This window comes from Silene latifolia, chromosome X, assembly GCF_048544455.1.
Source record: "Silene latifolia isolate original U9 population chromosome X, ASM4854445v1, whole genome shotgun sequence".
Taxonomy (NCBI): Eukaryota; Viridiplantae; Streptophyta; class Magnoliopsida; order Caryophyllales; family Caryophyllaceae; genus Silene; species Silene latifolia.
In genome coordinates, this window is record NC_133537.1 from 280,717,606 (window position 1) to 280,735,180 (window position 17,575).

Below are 17,575 nucleotides of genomic sequence, written 5' to 3' on the forward strand. Positions count from 1 at the left end.
AAGACGAGCGTTTTTCCTTCGGGACGCTCAGATTCTGCCTAATCTGGGTTCAGGAGTTCTCGCCTAAAGACGGGCGTCTTTCAGCTGGGACGCTCGGATTCTTCGACTGCAGAACGAGCGGATTCTTTCAAAGACGGGCGGATTTTGTTACAACGAGTTTTCTTATTTTGCACTGGCAAAAAGACGGGCGTCTTTCTGCAAAGACGAGCGGATTCTTTCAGACGAGCGTCTTCTCTGCTGGGACGCTCAGATTCTTCGACAGTCCCAAATTTTCAATTCTGCAGTTCAGTTGGACGGACGGTTTCAGCCAAGGACGTTCGGATTCCCTAAAGACGAGCGAATTCCCCTTAAGGACGCTCGGATTCCTCCTAGTCTACCCGGATTCAGTTCCATTCGTGCACTTGCATATCCCGCGTCATTTTCATTCTTCAAATCGCGTGTTCTTCATTGTAGGGGCACTACTAAGGCATGAATAGCCTAGACAATTGCTATCCCCACACTAAGCTAAAGCACTACACATCAATTAAAATCATTAGTCCCTCCCTTACTTCTCTAAAAAATGATAATTATCTTGATCAAAGCATAAAAATCCAAAAATAACAAAAATGCAATGTAAGAATTAAAATGCAAGTTAGGGGGTTAGAAATATTTACAAATGGTGGTTTAGAGAGGACTCCACCAAACTCTCATCCTTAGTGAGATGTCATGGGGGCATGTCCAAGGTGTTGTTGATGTTTCTCAACACCTTGAAGAAGTAGTCAAAAGCTTGTTCATTATCATGATAAAGATCTTCAATAGACCTTTGCCCTTGTTGTCCTTCATGTTGGTCTTTATTGATAGCATTACCAATGTAGGGATTGAAAATCCCTTCAAACTCATCGTCCCAAAGACCACAAACTTCATCTACTTGGTCACTAAAGATCTCTTGAGTTGATAGAGACAACTCTCCCACTTTCTTGTCTTGGCCAATGAGGCCATCTTCTTCATTGCTTGACTTTGGTGAGCTTTGCAAGCTCTCTTTGTTACAATTCACTTGCTCTTTGAATGGAGCATCTTCAATTTTCTTCTTCCATTGGAGTTCCGACTTCTTCCTATCATCCTTCCGGCTATAATGATCAATCATAAAACATGGTTCATGTAAACGGGGAGCTCTCATAGTCTTGTCAATATTAAAAGTTATACTCTCATCTCCCACTTCTAGAGTGAGTTCTCCATGTTTTACATCAATCACCGCACCCGCGGTGTGTAAGAAAGGTTTTCCTAGAATGATTGGAATGTTGGAATCTTCTTCCATGTCAACAATGAAAAAGTCCACCGGGATGAAAAACTTCCCAATTCGCACGGGAACATCTTCCCATATCCCTAATGGTGTCTTCGTCGATCTATCGGCCATTTGGAGTGTAATATTGGTGCATTTAAGCTCTCCCATCCCCAACCTTTTACTCACCGAGTACGGCATAACACTCACACTAGCCCCTAGATCACATAAGGCTTTGTTGATCGTGGTGTCGCCAATGGTACACGGTATTGAGAAGCTTCCCGGATATTTAAGTTTTGGAGGTGAACTCCCTTGAAGTATTGCACTACTCACCTTAGTGAAGGCGATAGTCTCAAGCTTCCGGATCGACTTCTTCTTTGTGAGGATGTCTTTCATGTATTTTGCATAGGCCGGCACGTGATTGATTAATTCTGTAAAAGGAATCGAGACTTCCAAATTCTTCACAATCTCCATAAATTTTCCAAGTTGGTCATCAAATTTGGGCTTCGCTTGACGACTCGGAAAAGGAAGTCTAATCACAATGGGCTCCTTCTCCTTGGCCTTGTCTTCATTTTTCTTTGAAAATTCTTCTTTTGATGGTTCTCCATCCTTGGAGTTTTGCACAACTTCTTCTTTGTCACTAGCTTCCACAACTTCATCCTCAACTTGCTTCTTCGGTGCTTCATACCTTGTACCACTCCTCAAGTGGATGGCACTAACCGTTTCATGTCTTGGGGGATTACTTTGAGGTGGTAATTGCCCCTTTTGTCTTTGTGAGTTTGAAGATGCTAGTTGAGTCAATTGGGTTTCCAACATTTTGGTGTGGGCTAGGATGTTGTTGATGGTGATTTCCTTTGCTTGACTATCCTTTTGCATTTGAGTGAAAAATTCTTGTTGATTCTTTTGCATTTGGAGGACCGCTTTTTGAACATCAAAACCTTGGTCATTTTGTTGATTGTATGGAGTTTGATTTTGGTAACCTTGGTTTTGGTTGTAAAAGGGTCTTTGATTTTGGTTTCTCATGGGAGGTGGGGTGTATGTTGGTTGAGGGTTTTGAACATTTTGGCTTTTGTATGAGAGATTTGGATGGAATTTGGTGTTCTCATTGTAATAGTTTGAATAAGGGGTACCACTCTTGTATGCTTGAAAAGCATTCACTTGTTCATTTGTTCCTCTACATTCACTTTGGTCATGTCCCAAAGTTCCACAATTCTCACATATCCCACTTGGGATTGATGAAGATGCCGTCATGGCATTAACATGATGCTTTGGTGATTTTGAGGCTTCTTCAAGTCTAGCCATTGCTTTTTCAAACTTCAAATTGATGGTATCAATGTGAGCACTAAGTTGAGCACCCAATTGAGTAATAGAGTCCACTTCATGCTTTCCTCCTCTAGTAGCCTTGCGAGGTCTACTATATTGTTAGTTATGGACCGCCATTTCCTCAATTTTGTTCCAAGTTTGATGTCATCAACTTCGGTGAACATCCCATTTGATCCCATATTGAGAATGTTTCTTGAGTCCTCATAAAGGCCGTTCCAAAATTGTTGTACCAAGAACCACTCGCTAAGTCCATGGTGAGGACATGAGCGACAAATTCCTTTGAATCGCTCCCAAGCTTCATACAAAGATTCTTCATCTCTTTGCTTAAAGCCCGTAATTTAAGCTCTTAGCATGTTAGTCTTTTCCGGTGGATAGAACTTTTTGTAGAAAGCTAGAGCCAATTTCTTCCAAGAATCAATTCCGAGAGTAACCTTATCAAGGCCTTTCAACCATTGTTTCGCGGTGCCAATTAGAGAAAAAGGAAATAAGACCCATCGAATTTGGTCTTGAGTTACACCGGTTTGAGATATCGCATCACAATAGTCACAAAAAGTCTCCATATGAGAGTGAGGGACTTCACTAGGCATCCCCCCAAATTGGCTTCTTTCGACTAATTGGATAAATGCGGATTTGGCAATAAAATTTCCGGTTAAGTGTTGTGGTGTGGGAGTACCATTGGGTAGGTTCTCATCGGTGGGTACGGAATGTGATGAAAATTTAGGCATTGTGGGTTGATTTTGTGTTGGATTTTGTGTTGGGTTCTCCTCACCTTCTCTTGCAAAAGGGTTGATGAACTCAATAGTGTTTGGTTGAATATCTACAACCTCACCAATACCTCTCAAAGTTCTCCTAGCAAGTCTTCTATTGGTTGTCAAAGTCCTTTCAATTTCGTGATCAAAGGGTAACAAGTTACCTTGTGATCTTCTAGACATGAAAAATATCAAACAACTCGAAAATAATTAGAACAAACCTTGAGGAGTTTTACTTCCCCAAGGCAAAGAAAGACACAACTAATAACAATATAAGAAAATCTAAATCAAGTTAACACCGTCCCCGGCAAGGGCGCCATTTTGATAGGACAAGAGTTGGTCGTCACACATCCAATCAAACACAATTTATAACTTCACAAACAACTCTACAATTAGTAAAGAGGCAAGTAAAGGTCGGATCCCAAGGGACGGGAATTGAGATGAGATTTTCTATTGCAACTAGTGGTATCTAAGGGTGTTACAATTTGGGGTTTGAAGTAGAAGATCACTAAACTAAATAGAAATGAAAGTAAACAAGCAAGATGAAATAAAAGGGATGTAAGCAATTGATAAAAAGCACTAGGGTATCATGGGGTCATAGGGGATTCATGGGAATTGATCATACAAACATGTTCTCAAATTATAAGCAAGCAATTATTGTTGTGATGGATTGAGTTGGTTTATATCTTACAATCCTAGGAAAGTTTGGGTCCCGGAGCCGAATCGATTAGATTGTACAACACCTACAAGTCGACTTAATCTTCCCTACTCAACTATATGCATGGTCTAATGAGACTCGAGTTGGTTTATGTCTTACAAGTCTCATTGAAAAGATAGGTGATGGGTAAAAAATGCAAGGATTCAAAGGCTCGCGTTTCATCAAACATAACATGTGCATAAGTTGAGATTACAACAAGAAAGCAAATAAACTATGAAAACATATTAAATTAAGCATGAATCACCCCCCATGTTGGTTTCCCCTAATTACCCACTAACCCTAGCTAAGGAAACTACTCACTCATTATCATGTTGAACATGCTAGAAAGGTTGTCAATCATACCAATAAAGTGAAACATGATGAATAAATGAAAATGATTAACAATAATTAAAAAGGGATTAAGGGAATTATACCTACTAATGATTCCAATAATGAAGCAAAGAATAATAGAAGTACTTGATGATAGATTGGAAGGTTATCAATCTCCCAATAATAACCCAAATAATCTTCAGTTACCCAAAACAAAGGATGAACAAAAGAGAGATTAAGGAAATAAAACTTGTATTAAAACTTGATTAAATGTTGATTACAAGATTAAAGAGAGATTTGATTGATATTAACTACACTAAAGATTGCTAAGAAGAACATACTCTTCTAATTAGCCTAATGGGGTATTTATAGTGGGGATTAGTTACATAGATTTGGGTTTACTAAGGGCTTAAATGACGAATAAGTCCTTGAGGAATCGCCGGTCTCTAGGGAGACTCCGGTCTCCTTTTCGCCGGTCTTAGAAAAATATGCGCATCCTTCCTTGAAGCTTGTAGAAGACGAAAAGGCTCTTAGAGAATCCGGGCGTCCAGGGCACGGGACGGGCGGATTTGGGTGATTCTAGACGGGCGTCCAGAAGTGGAAGACGGGCGGATTCTGGGTGTTTTGGACAGGCGTCTTATGGAGGAAGACGCTCGGATTGTGAGTGCTGGACGGGCGTCTTGTGGACAATCCGCTCGGATTGTCTTACAGCTTCTTTCCTTCTTCTTTTCTTCCTTTTTCTTCATAAAATCCTTGAGGATTTCCTCGGGGAAGCAAGGATCTTTTCTCATCATTGCCCATCTACTATAGTATGTACAAAGGCCTTCTAATCTTGTCTTCTCTTTGATGCCTGGTCATTGAATTCAATCAATTTAGCTTCATTTTGCCATGAAAATGCAAGGTTTGCACTCCTTTCCTACCAAGGTCACAAAACCTCAAAGAATATGCAAAACAAAGGACTAAAGATAATAAATGACCCAAATATGCACTAAAAAGCATGGGAACAAGGCTAATTCGGGGACTAAATATGCTCTAATTATGGTTACATCAGAGGCCAAGATATTGGACCTCTTACCTAAGTTAACATCTACCCCTTACCCGGTTATTTACCCTTTATTTACCATTACCCACTTAGGGGAACCCGAATGCCCTAGCTTTAATATAAATCATCTGATGAGTCATAATTATATACATATTTATGCCTCCCCTTAATTACTTTTGATACGGTTTTCGTGCTAGTTTATATCATTTACATGCCTTTTATGTTAGAATGTTGATACTTCCGCCTTTTGATGTTTAATGCAGAAATAATGCATTTGAGGAGCAAAGGATTGAAATGGGCATCGTGGAGTGAGCATGAAGGGATACACGAAGCATGGCACGAGAATCCATAAGAATGAAGGAAGAGAAGTTAAGAAGAAAACACGAATAAAAGAGCTTCTTATCATTAGTGCCTCCTTTGAAGAGCCATATCTCGAGTTCTACAACAGATTTTTAAGTGATTACAATTGGAGGTGAAAGCTTATCTTCTTAGCTTTCCAACGCCGCAAAAATCGCTTGTTTCTGATAAGTAACGAAGAAATGGCGGTCGTTTGAAGTTCAGTGCGCGAAGCAGGAAATTGGTGCCTCGATCGAGTCAACCTTGACTCGATCGAGGAACTTCATGCTCGATCGAGTCACTCTCGACTCGATCGAGGAACCAACCTAATCAACTAAATTTCGCAATGTCGAGAGTTGGGTGTTCTTGAACTTTGGTGCCTCGATCGAGTCACCCTTGGCTCGATCGAGGAACCTTCCGATTTTATATTTCCATAACTTTCCTTAAGTCGGTTATGTATTGCTATAAATACCAAAACTCGTACCCTAGGTTATTTTATGCTTTATATTCAGTAGGTTTAATATAGCTACCTTAGAAAACTCTCTCAAATACTTAGTTTAGTTTATTTATTGTTCTTACTTCCGGATCTAGCTATTTACGGTATTGTTCTTAATCTTTCCTTTATTATTAATCATTTATTTCATTGTTCATCTTCTATGCTTGCAATCATGTTTCTTATTATTGTTATTGTTGTTCTTCTTTCTATTATGCGTAGCTAAATCTCTTATCTAGGGTGAAAGGGGATCTAGGTTGTTAGAAAAGGGATTATTATGAATTGATTGTTAAATTGCTCTTAATTGTTGTTTGATTATTGTACTACTTCTAATTAGTTAATTTCTTGATCGAATTGATTAATTAGTCTTGCATAAACTAGGATTATCACCGACCGGGTTAAGACTAGTATAGGCCACGATAATTGAATAGAGATAATTTAATGATAGCGACCGCATGTTAAATTAGATCTAAAAGAAATATTGAATCGACCGATCATATGACTTTCAACAATATAAATTGCTCAATCAATGAATTAAATTCTACCCTTTGACGACGACCTAGTGAACCCAATCCCTAGACCTTTTAATATCATTGTTATTCATCTTTTATTTACTTGCAATTAGTTGATTAGCATACGAACAATCAAACCCCCAAAATTGGTTACCTTAAGACGGAATTAAATATAAACAAACTAGATAATCACCGCCTCCCTGTGGATTCGACCCTGACTTACCGCTAGCTATTTTGTTAGTAGTAGTTTAGGTTTACTTTGATTAAGGTGATACGACTTTAGCCTTATCAAATTTGGCGCCGTTGCCGGGGAGGCAACAATTGTTCTGTTTGTTTCTGTTTATTTTTGTCTTTTGTTTCAGAGAACTTCAGTTCCTTGAGACAGTTTTATCTTTGCTTGTTGTTTTCGTGTATGCCCAGGTCTAACAGGTTAGAGATCCTACCGTTTGATCCCGAGCCAGAAAAGACTTTTCGCTACAGACGAAAATTTCAAAGAGAAGTAAGTCAAGTGGAAGACTTGAGTACACTTGACTACGAGCGGTATACTTTCGCAGAAGACTCGTCCTTAGAAGAGGACACACTTATTTCTAATTTGTGACTTCTACAACACCAAAGATGCCTACATTAGCAAGTCACTCCGAACCCACGGTTGATTCTATTCCTAAAGGCTTCAAGCTCCCTACCGCTGATAAGGGAACTTTTGAGATCAAGCCTTCTTACATAAGCTTGATAGAGAGGAATTTATTTGGAGGAAAAGCAGGAGAGGACCCCGCAAAACATATGGAGAAATTCGTTACTTATTGCTGTTCTATTCCTTTACAATTTGGGGTGTCTCAAGATCGGTCAAGCAAACTCTCTTCCCTTTCTCTTTGAGAGATGATGCAGCTGAGTGGTTAAGGGACTTAGACATCGAGACCGACGCGATTACCAACTGGACTTCTCTAGCTCTTGCATTCTACAAAAGGTATTTTCCACCACAGAAGACTAATGCATTGAGAAGTCAGATTACAAGTTTTAAAAGGGGTCCTACCGAGGATTTTAATGAAGCTTGGATACGGTTCAAAAGACTAGTGCGGTCCGTCCCTCACCATGGATTTGAGATTTGGTTCCTTTGCAACCAGTTTTACAACGGGTTGTATGATGATCATAGAGCTTTACTTGATTCTGCTGCTAATGGGAGATTCCAAGATAACACTAATGATGGTAATGCTTGGAAGTTGATTGATCGATTGCTACTCACACGGTGAGTATGGTAACCCCAGAGGAAGTAAGAGAGGAAGTGGCTCAGATAGTGCGGTCGCGGCACAATTGGAGACTATATTGGCTCAAATAGCTGAATTGAAGACTACCCAATCCTTGGGTAAGCAAGAGATGGTTCATATGGTTCAACAAGAAGTGTCCTGCGAGAGATGTGGTATAGATGGTCACACTGCGGCCAAATGTATGAGTACTATTGAGCAAGTTCAGGCCTTCCAATCTTTCAAGCAAGGTACACCATATTCTAATTTCTTTCAAGCTCCTCAACAAGGTACCTATATTATTCCTCCAAATCGTGGTAATCAGCCACAAGGAGGTTATCAAAGGCCAAATCAAGGAGGTTTTCAACAATTTCAACCTCCTCCTCAAGTTCCAAGTAATGAAGTATCGGAGTTAAAAGCTCTACTGCAACAAACTTTGATGATGCAGCAAAAGCAAACGGCTCAAATCTCCGAACTTATGGCTCATAATAAGATGTTGGATACTCAAATTGCTCAAATGGCGGCTCAAAATCCATCAAAACAGTCTGGTCTTCCTCCTCAAGGTAAACAGGCTCATGAGCAAGTTAATGCAATTTCTTTAAGGAGCGGTACTTCTTATAACGGTCCAGACATGCCCGTTAAAGATGATCAAGCTCCATACATGCATCCTAAGGGGTTGGGAAATTTGGAGCTAAGTGACGATGAAAAAGAAACTTGCAAAGATGAAACACGAGATTTGACGAAAAGCAAAAAAGACGAAGGAGTGAACTGCGCAGAGGTTCCTCGATCAAGTCGGCCCGGCTCGATCGAGGAACCAGCGTGCTCGATCGAGTCACCTCTCGACTCGATCGAGGCACCTCTTCGACAGATGGCGGTGTTTCAAAAGTTGTTTCTAAGGTCAAGCCAGCCGAGCCCATAACTATTGCACTACCTTTTCCTCGTCGACAACAAAAATCCAAGCTGGATAAACAGTTTGGAAGGTTTATGGAGGTAGTAAAGAATCTTCAAGTGACGGTGCCATTTCTTGAATTGGTAACTCAAGTCCGGCGTATGCTAAATTTTTAAGAGAAATCTTATCAAAGAAGCGGTCTTTTGATGAAGTGGAGACAGTAGCATTTACTCAGGAGTGCGCGGCCGCATTACAAGCTAACTCACCACCAAAGCTTAAGGATCCAGGGAGTTTTTCTATTCCTTGTCATATTGGTAGTATAGCTATTGATAGAGCCCTTTGTGATTTAGGGGCTAGTGTTAGTGTCATGCCGTATTCAATTTGCAAAAAGTTAAATATGGGTCAACTCCGTATTACTAATATGACCTTACAAATGGCCGACAGATCTTTAAAGAAACCTATGGGTGTCTTAGAGGATGTGCCCGTTAGAGTAGGGAAGTATTTCATTCCAGTTGACTTTATTGTTATGGATATGGCTGAGGACTCTCAAGTTCCCATCATTCTTGGTAGACCATTCCTTCACACTGCAGGAGCACTCATAGATGTTAGAGATGGTAGTCTGACACTAAGAGTTGGGGATGACACTATTAGATTTGTTCTTGATAATACTTTAAAACGTCCTCCTGATTTAAAAGCTTCTTGTCATATGATTAATGCTCTTGATCCTACTTTTGATGATTGTATTGCTTTATGTTTTGATAGGAATCCATATGACGCCCCTGCTGCTGCGTCATATCCATGGAGCAAGGAAGTGGATGAGATAGAGAAGCTGATTTATGGAGATGATCCTCTTCTTGAGATGGTTTACAGCTGTGTTGAGAGTGTTGAAATAGAAGCTGAATTGGATGCTTTGGAAGCTGAAATTTTCAAAGAAGAGCGAGTTAGAGTTTTTGATGCAGCTTCTATGACGGACGAAGTGCCTTATCTCCTTCCTCAAGAGGATGACCTGAAGAACAATGACCATTGCTCTTATTTTACATTAGATTTTGAGTTTGATGAGCCAGGACATTTTACATTGTTTTTATTCTTTGCTTGGACTTTTTATTGGTGCTACTTATGTTTGTGTGTAGCACATGCGCTACTTTTTGATTTACTATTACGAGCTTTAACTTGTATTGATTATGATTCGTGTGCGCATTTGTTTTAAATGCAGGAAATCAGCTCGACAGGAAGGTTCCTCGATCGAGTGTCATGGGGCTCGATCGAGTCACCTCGTCTTTTTGGTCAATAACGTAGCCAGACGATGATAGGATTTGCGAGGATGATTATTTACCCCTGTTTTGCAGCTGGTTTGGGGGAATCATAAGCTCTTACCCGGTATTCTCTTCCCTTGTACCTTCTTTTATTGTATTATCTAGTTATTTCCCATTCTTTTTGTTAGTTGTGTCCTTTAGGTTCTTTGGATTTTTGTGTGATTGCTATCTTTGTAGGCGTCACAATGAGGACACTGTGACATTTAGGTTTGGGGGAGGGTCTTTTATTATGTTGTGTGCTTTTTATTTATGTTGTGTGCATTTATATAAAAAATCCATAAAAATTAAAATTTTTATAAAATACAAAAACATGTTTTTCCTTTGTTTTAGGTCGAGTCTTGGTGAATTGAATAACAATGATGTTAAATTGCATTGTTTTTGCATTTGAATCCCAAATAGTTGTCCATGTACATTGTTTTGACTCGTTAGCCATGAAAACAAAGCTCATAATTCAAGTCTTAACCATATTGACATGCCTTATATTGATTAGATTTGACACAATTACGTTGGTAAACTACTTAAATTCTGAGGTCTATAGAGCTTCCTAGGCCAGGAACATCAATAAACTGGTTTCATTGTCAATTAGGCTTGAGTGTGGTTTCTCCTTGTGGAATGTGTAATATCAAACTGCATAAGTGTGACATTGATTTCTTGATACTTCTATTGCTTTCATTTGACTAAGTACATGTGGATAGGCGATTCTTATCGTTCAAATAAGCCTTACATTACCTTTTGTTAGCCCGTTTGAACCCTTGTAGCCAATATTAATTACATCCTATGAGCTACAATCCAAGAATTTGCCTACCTTTTTCGGGACGATCGCTTGATTGCTTGTTTATCATGTTTATTTTGCTATTATGTTTGGGTTGGGACTTATTGTTGTCATGTGGGTATAGCAAAATACTTTTAGCGATTGTGTTGTATCCTTGTGTTGGAAAAAAGAAAAATATGAAGCAAAAGAAAAAAAAAAGAAAAAAGAAGAAAAAGAAAAAAAAAAAGAAAATAATCGAAAAATAGAAAAAGAGGAAAGAAAAGAAAAGAGATTGCTTCATTTGGTTTTGTCAAGGATCAAAAGGATGGTTGTTAGAGTCTAATGCATAATTGGAGAGTAATTTATTAGCTCTCATATGTTGTAAAGTTGAGATCATTTCTCTAAGTTGGGTTCATTTATTATCAAAGATTTGGTTTTTGTTTTGGTTAGCGCTGCGACTACCGTCTTAGCTCCACATATCCATAACGTGCTTTGGCACAAACCATTTCTATCTCTTTAACCCATTTGCCACCCTTATTGTCCTTTTTTTTTTTTTTTTTTTGAAAAAACCATGAAGGCTTATATCATATTACGTAAATCATGCGAAGCTACATCAACAAACTGTAGCGGAAAATCCTCTAACCAGACGCGCCTACCAATGCTCCAAGGCCTAGCGTGAGCGACTTCATGAGCTAGACTATTAAAATCCCTACTAGAGTGCGTAAAAGAAACAGAGTCAAAACGACTACAAAAAAGCAAAATGTCCGCGAAAAAGATGTAAAGCTCACTCCTGCCGCTCTTTTTCTTCCTCAACGCTTGAACAACCTCGAGACAGTCACTTTCAACGACGATGTTCCGCTGCCCTCTTGCCCAAGCTTCCTTAAGGCCGAGAAGAACCGCTTCCGCTTCAGCCATAGGGACATCACGACTACCATTCCCCTGCACCGACACAGCCCATTCCATAACACCCTCGTAGTTGCGACAGACCGCGCCTAATCCCACCCCAATACCCTCCATGACTCCCGCATCCACATTCACTTTCCATGTCCCCAAACACGGCTTTCGCCATCCCCCCACCATCACGTCCTCCCTTTCAGCGGCTCCCTCACGAGTCTCCCCTGCGGGTTGTAGCGTCTCCATCACCCACACCAACTCCCTAACTCGCCTCAATATGCCCTCCGTGGACCACCTAGCTTCATCAAACACGAGTTTATTTCGTTTTTCCCATAATACCCAACACGTCGTCACAAACACCACCCTCTCCCGCGCAGTCAACTCTCTTAGCATACCTTCCACCCACTCCCTCACCCGCACAAGCCCGTTAGTCCTATCCACCTCTATTCCCATTCCCTCCCAAATCCCGTCCCCCCACCCACAATCCCGAACAACGTGAAGACAAGTCTCCACGTTGCTATGACATCGAGGGCACGAATCATCAACCTGACCAAGCCGAGCTGTAATATTAGCTCTCGTTGGGATCGCTTCATTGCACAGCTGCCACATGAAAGCCTTTATCCTAGGAAGAACGGGTATTTTCCAAATCGCATTCCACACCCATCGTTCCGCTGTAAAATCAGATTGTTCACCTTCCTCATTACAATTCCCAGCCAAAAGACGATAGCCCGACCTCACACTATACACTCCATTCTTCTCATGTTCCCAGCTCCACCCATCTTCGCGGACCACCTCACTCAAACGAATTTGCAGGATCCTTTCCGCTTCAAAAGGCAAGAATAGCGACTCAACTTTGTGACGGTCCCACTGGTCTCCTCCGTGCATAAGCAACTCCTCCACTTTCATGTTGATGTCAGCCTCACCCCTCGGAGACAACACCCGCCTAGACTCCGTTCCTGGGATCCACGGATCAAGCCACACTCTCGTGCCCTCACCTCGGCCAATACTCCTCCTCAACCCCAAGCGCATGACCTCTTTAGCATCACAAATGCTCCTCCAAGTGAAGCTAGGGTTAGGACCCAGATTAGCTTCCATGAAAGAACAAGAAGGGAAGTACTTCGCCTTAAGCACCCTCGACATCAAGCTGCCCTCCTCACTCACCAAACGCCACGCTTGCTTAGCTAAAAGAGCTAGGTTGAACTTCGCAAAATCCCGAAAACACATTCCACCATTGGCCTTGGCACGACACATATGACTCCATGCGACCCATGATATCCTCCGTTTCCCGTTAGAGGAACCCCACCAGAACCGCGAGACAATTGAACGCAACTCATCACAAAAATTGGTCGGTAATTTAAACACACTCATCGCATAGGTAGGAATAGATTGGGCCACTGCCTTTATCGAGTTTCCTTACCGCTTCTATTTGAATAGCATACCTCGCCATCCTTGCATTTTGTTGTTTAATTTGTCTCGAATAACTTTGGAAAGAAGCTGTTTAGAATGGCCAATCACAGTGGGTAAACCAAGGTACTTATCATGCTCATTCACCACGTTGACCCCAAGAACAGCTGCCACCCTCTCTTTACGTCTAGCCGTCGTGCCTTTGCTAAAAGAAACATTGGTCTTCTCCTTGCTTACCAATTGTCCCGAAGCCGCTTCGTACTGATTCAACACATCCAGCACCACCCGGGCTTGAGACTCATTAGCTTTTGCGAAGATAATGCTGTCATCGGCAAAAAATAAATGGGAGACAATAGGGGCTTGCGGTGCTATGCGTATGCCGTGAAGAGACCCTAACTCTACCTTCCGCCTCAGCATACTAGAGAGAACCTCGGCACAGAGAATAAAAAGATACGGCGATATTGGGTCCCCTTGTCGTAGCCCTCGCTCCGGAACAAAAGCCTCAGATGGTGAGCCATTAATTAGAACCTCATACGACACCGACTGAACACACTGCATGACGTTTGTAACCCATCTGACATCAAACCCCATAACTTCAAGTACCCTTCGCAAGAAACCCCATTCCACCCTATCATAAGCTTTCGCCATATCGAGCTTCAAAGCCATATGCCCGCCACCTCCTCTAGAGTTTTACATATAATGGAACATCTCAAAAGAAACCAAGATATTATCAGAAATAAGTCTGCCCGGTGTAAAAGCACTTTGATTCTCCGATACCAGCTGACCCAAGAAGAGTTTAAGACGATTGGCTAACACTTTAGAGACTAATTTATACAGCACGTTGCATAAACTAATCGGCCTGAAATCTCGCAATTTATCCGGGGCTTTCTTTTTGGGAATTAACACAATATGGGTACTATTAATAGCGACCGGAAACTCACCCCCATTGAGAATACCCAAGACCGTGCGCGTAACAGAAGGCCCAACAATGTGCCAATATGACTGATAAAAGAGAGCATTCATCCCATCCGGTCCCGGTGCCTTCAGTGGATGCATTTGAGTAAGTGCTTCAAGAACTTCCTCCCCTCTGTACTCCGCGCTGAATATTTCATTCATTCCCGCCGTGACCCGTCCCTGAACACCAACCAATAACTCATCGAAACCCGCGGGCTGTGAGGACGTGAAAACAGAGGAAAAATACCTCACAGCCGCGGCCTTAACAGCATCGTTCCCATCCCTAATCGTGCCATCCTCCTCGACAATCCGACCGATCTTATTCTTTTGCTTGCGCTGCCCCGCCTTTCTATGGAAATACTTGGTATTACGATCCCCATCCTTCAACCATAAGGCCCTCGATCTTTGGCGCCAAAACATCTCCTCTTGTCGAAGTAATTGATTAATATCCTTCATTACTTTCTTTCTTTCCTCGACATTTGCCACCGTCCTCTCGTTCTCATTCAACCAAGAAATTCGCTTCCTCTTTCGCTTCAAATCTCGAAGAATTTTCCCGATGCTAATCCCTTTCCACTTCTGAAGTTCACGGGCACACCTAGAAATCGTCTCAATCACATTCCAATCATCCTCCTCCCACACCCGTTTGATCGTATCCTCACACCTGACTTCCCCTATCCAAATTTGTTCAAAACGGAATCGGCTATTGTATGTATGCTCCTCCTCCCTCCGCCTATTAAGGACCACCTTGATAGAGGAATGGTCCGACCACTCGCGGTCCATGTGAACAAGTTTTGCATAAGGAAACAGTTCCCTCCAAGATTCTGTCTTCATGGCCCGATCCAACCTAAGACCTTGTCTATTCTCCTCTCCCCCTTGTCCGTTATCAAAAGTAAAGGCGTACCCCTCAAAGTTAAGGTCACTGAGCCCACAATCATCGACCGCCTCCCGGAAGTTATTCATCTGCCATTGGGCCCTAGAGCCCCCTTTCATTTCATCTGCAAATAAAATTTCGTTGAAATCCCCCACACAAAGCCACGGGTCCTGGGACTCAGCAGCGAGAGTCCTCAGGAGCTGCCACGATAAATGTCTATCTTGGATTGAAGGCCAGCCGTAGAAACCAGTCAACCTCCACTTCGAACCATCCATCTCAATATCAAAGTCCATGAAATGTACTGACGCAGCCCTAAACACCACATTCAAATCCTTCCTCCAAAGAAAAGCTAAGCCCCCCGATCTACCGACACTATCTACCTCCATACTATAATACTCATCAAAACTGGAACTAATCTTCCTCATCTCTACCCTACTCAGCTTCGTTTCACAGAGAAAAACGAAAGCCGGGGCCTCCCTCCGGATCAAATTCCGGAGCCCACCAACTGCATCGGGATTGCCCAGCCCTCTGCGTAGTTGAGACTTAAAAGATTCATTGGGCCGGCGGGGTTGAGCTCCTCAACCTCCGCCTCGGTGAAAACACACCCATATCAATAAAAGGTTTCTTCGCCACATTTTCCGTCTCCTGCTCCGTATCCTCCCTGGTTCTTTTCGACCCCGCCCTTCCAGCTGAGGAAGCCGTAGCTCCTTCCCTAGCCACTCCTCCCTTTTCCCTAGCAAACTTCTTCCACTTTTTACTTTCATGACCCGTCACTTTCTCCCTTTCCTCTACAACAATGTCACTCTCCAAAAAAGATAACTCCCCTTCCGAACTCGCCCTAAACTCTCCCCTGTGCTCATTCATCTCTTTATGCCCTTCAGAATTAGAACAGTTCATCACCACGCCCACTTCTTCTATAGTCCCTCCTTCCCTCCCCTGCGCATGCGACTCAACCAAAGCGCCTTCTCCACTTGCCTCTGCTCCCGTTTGTTTAGTGGGCAATTTCTTGGAAGCATGAGACACCGCAATCTTCTGGAGTTTTTCTATCATTTGTTCCACTATGCCCTCCTCTCGTTTACGTTGCTCCTCATCGAACTCGGCCAGTAGGACCCTAGCCGCTTTTCCCAGAGGTTCTGAAACCGTCTTTGTGACCTTCCACGGTGAGGCCCTAAGCCATTCCCCATATTTCAGATCTCCCTCCTCATAAGGTCCGTCCTCACACTCCTTCTCGCCATGTCCTAGCACCCCACAACCGTAGCAGAATGTCGGCAACCGTTCGAACTTAACATTGAACTCAGTCGCGGCCAACCTTTCTCCAGACATACGCACCTTGACAGATGATTTCAAAGGTTTGCGTACATCATGAATCACCCTAATACACACCGCCCTCTCTAATTCCGGATTTGGTATAACATCCAGACTCACAAATTTACCCAACTGCTGTCCCAGGTGTTTAATGTTGGCTTCATTTGACCTACCTCTAATGGGCAAGTCATAAATGCGGACCCAAAGGGGAACAAGAAAGAGAGGCGTGTCAGTCAATTTACCCGTAGTACACGGGTCACCAAAACACCACATAAACTTATCGAAATGCCAAGGCTGGCCTTCGACAACTGTATTCTTGTCTCGTTCATCAGTAAACCGAAAAGCAAAAATTTTGTCCTTAGCATCGATAACATTACCTAATATTGAGCCTTTAGGGTTCCATAGCTTGGTCATAGTATCAATCGCCGCTCGCACGTTAATCGCTTTCGCTGTCCACAAACGCCCTACCAACATCAACTCAGACCTTTGTATCTCGCGCACATCATCACCCACATCCCAAACGAAACCTGCGTCCCCAACTTCATCGTCCTCAACAAGAGATTGTTTCCCTTCCCTTCGCCCTATTGCGCTTGAACTCGCCATTAGGGCAAAAGATGCGAAAATAACAAAAAAGAACTGAAGAAAAACGTAAGAGAAAGTAAAAGAGAACCCAAACCGTCGCCTACGATAGAGATTTAGCGTAGATGAGGCCTCGAAGAGGAGGAGGAACTAACGACGGGAATTAGACGACTCTCCTCACAGGAAACCCTAGAGGCACTATAATAACCACTCTGGCAACTCATAAATTTTAGTTACAATTGCGCCACCCTTATTGTCCTTGATACATGTACTTTTGTCTACATATGTGATTGCATATTAGTTGGGGAAATCTCTATCACATTAGATTGCATGCATGTTTCATAAGTTGAGTGAGTGTTTCTACTTCTTTCTATCTTCACATATAACTCACCCTATATATTTATGAGTGCATGAGTGAATCAGCGAGAATCCGACTAATTTGTCTTGCAAGATCGAAAGGTATTTGGCATTTGTCTATAGTATGGTGACTGAGACTTGAGATATGTTTTCTATTTCCCGTACCTTTGAATTTGTTTTATTGGTACACTTTAGTCATTACTTTGTTACAGATATGGATAGCTTGGGATTTGTATGTGCATTAAACATTAGCTCTGAGTCGTTTATTCGCCATTTGTAT

At 42.1% G+C, this 17,575-nt stretch overlaps 1 non-coding gene across 1 annotated transcript; it reads left to right on the forward strand.

Moving 5' to 3' along the window:
* Nucleotides 1-2,827: 2,827 nt before the first annotated feature.
* Nucleotides 2,828-2,934, forward strand: LOC141624268 (small nucleolar RNA R71). Its single transcript, XR_012534077.1, has one exon. It is a non-coding gene; the product is annotated as a small nucleolar RNA R71 (small nucleolar RNA).
* The last annotated feature ends 14,641 nt before the right edge of the window (nucleotides 2,935-17,575 follow it).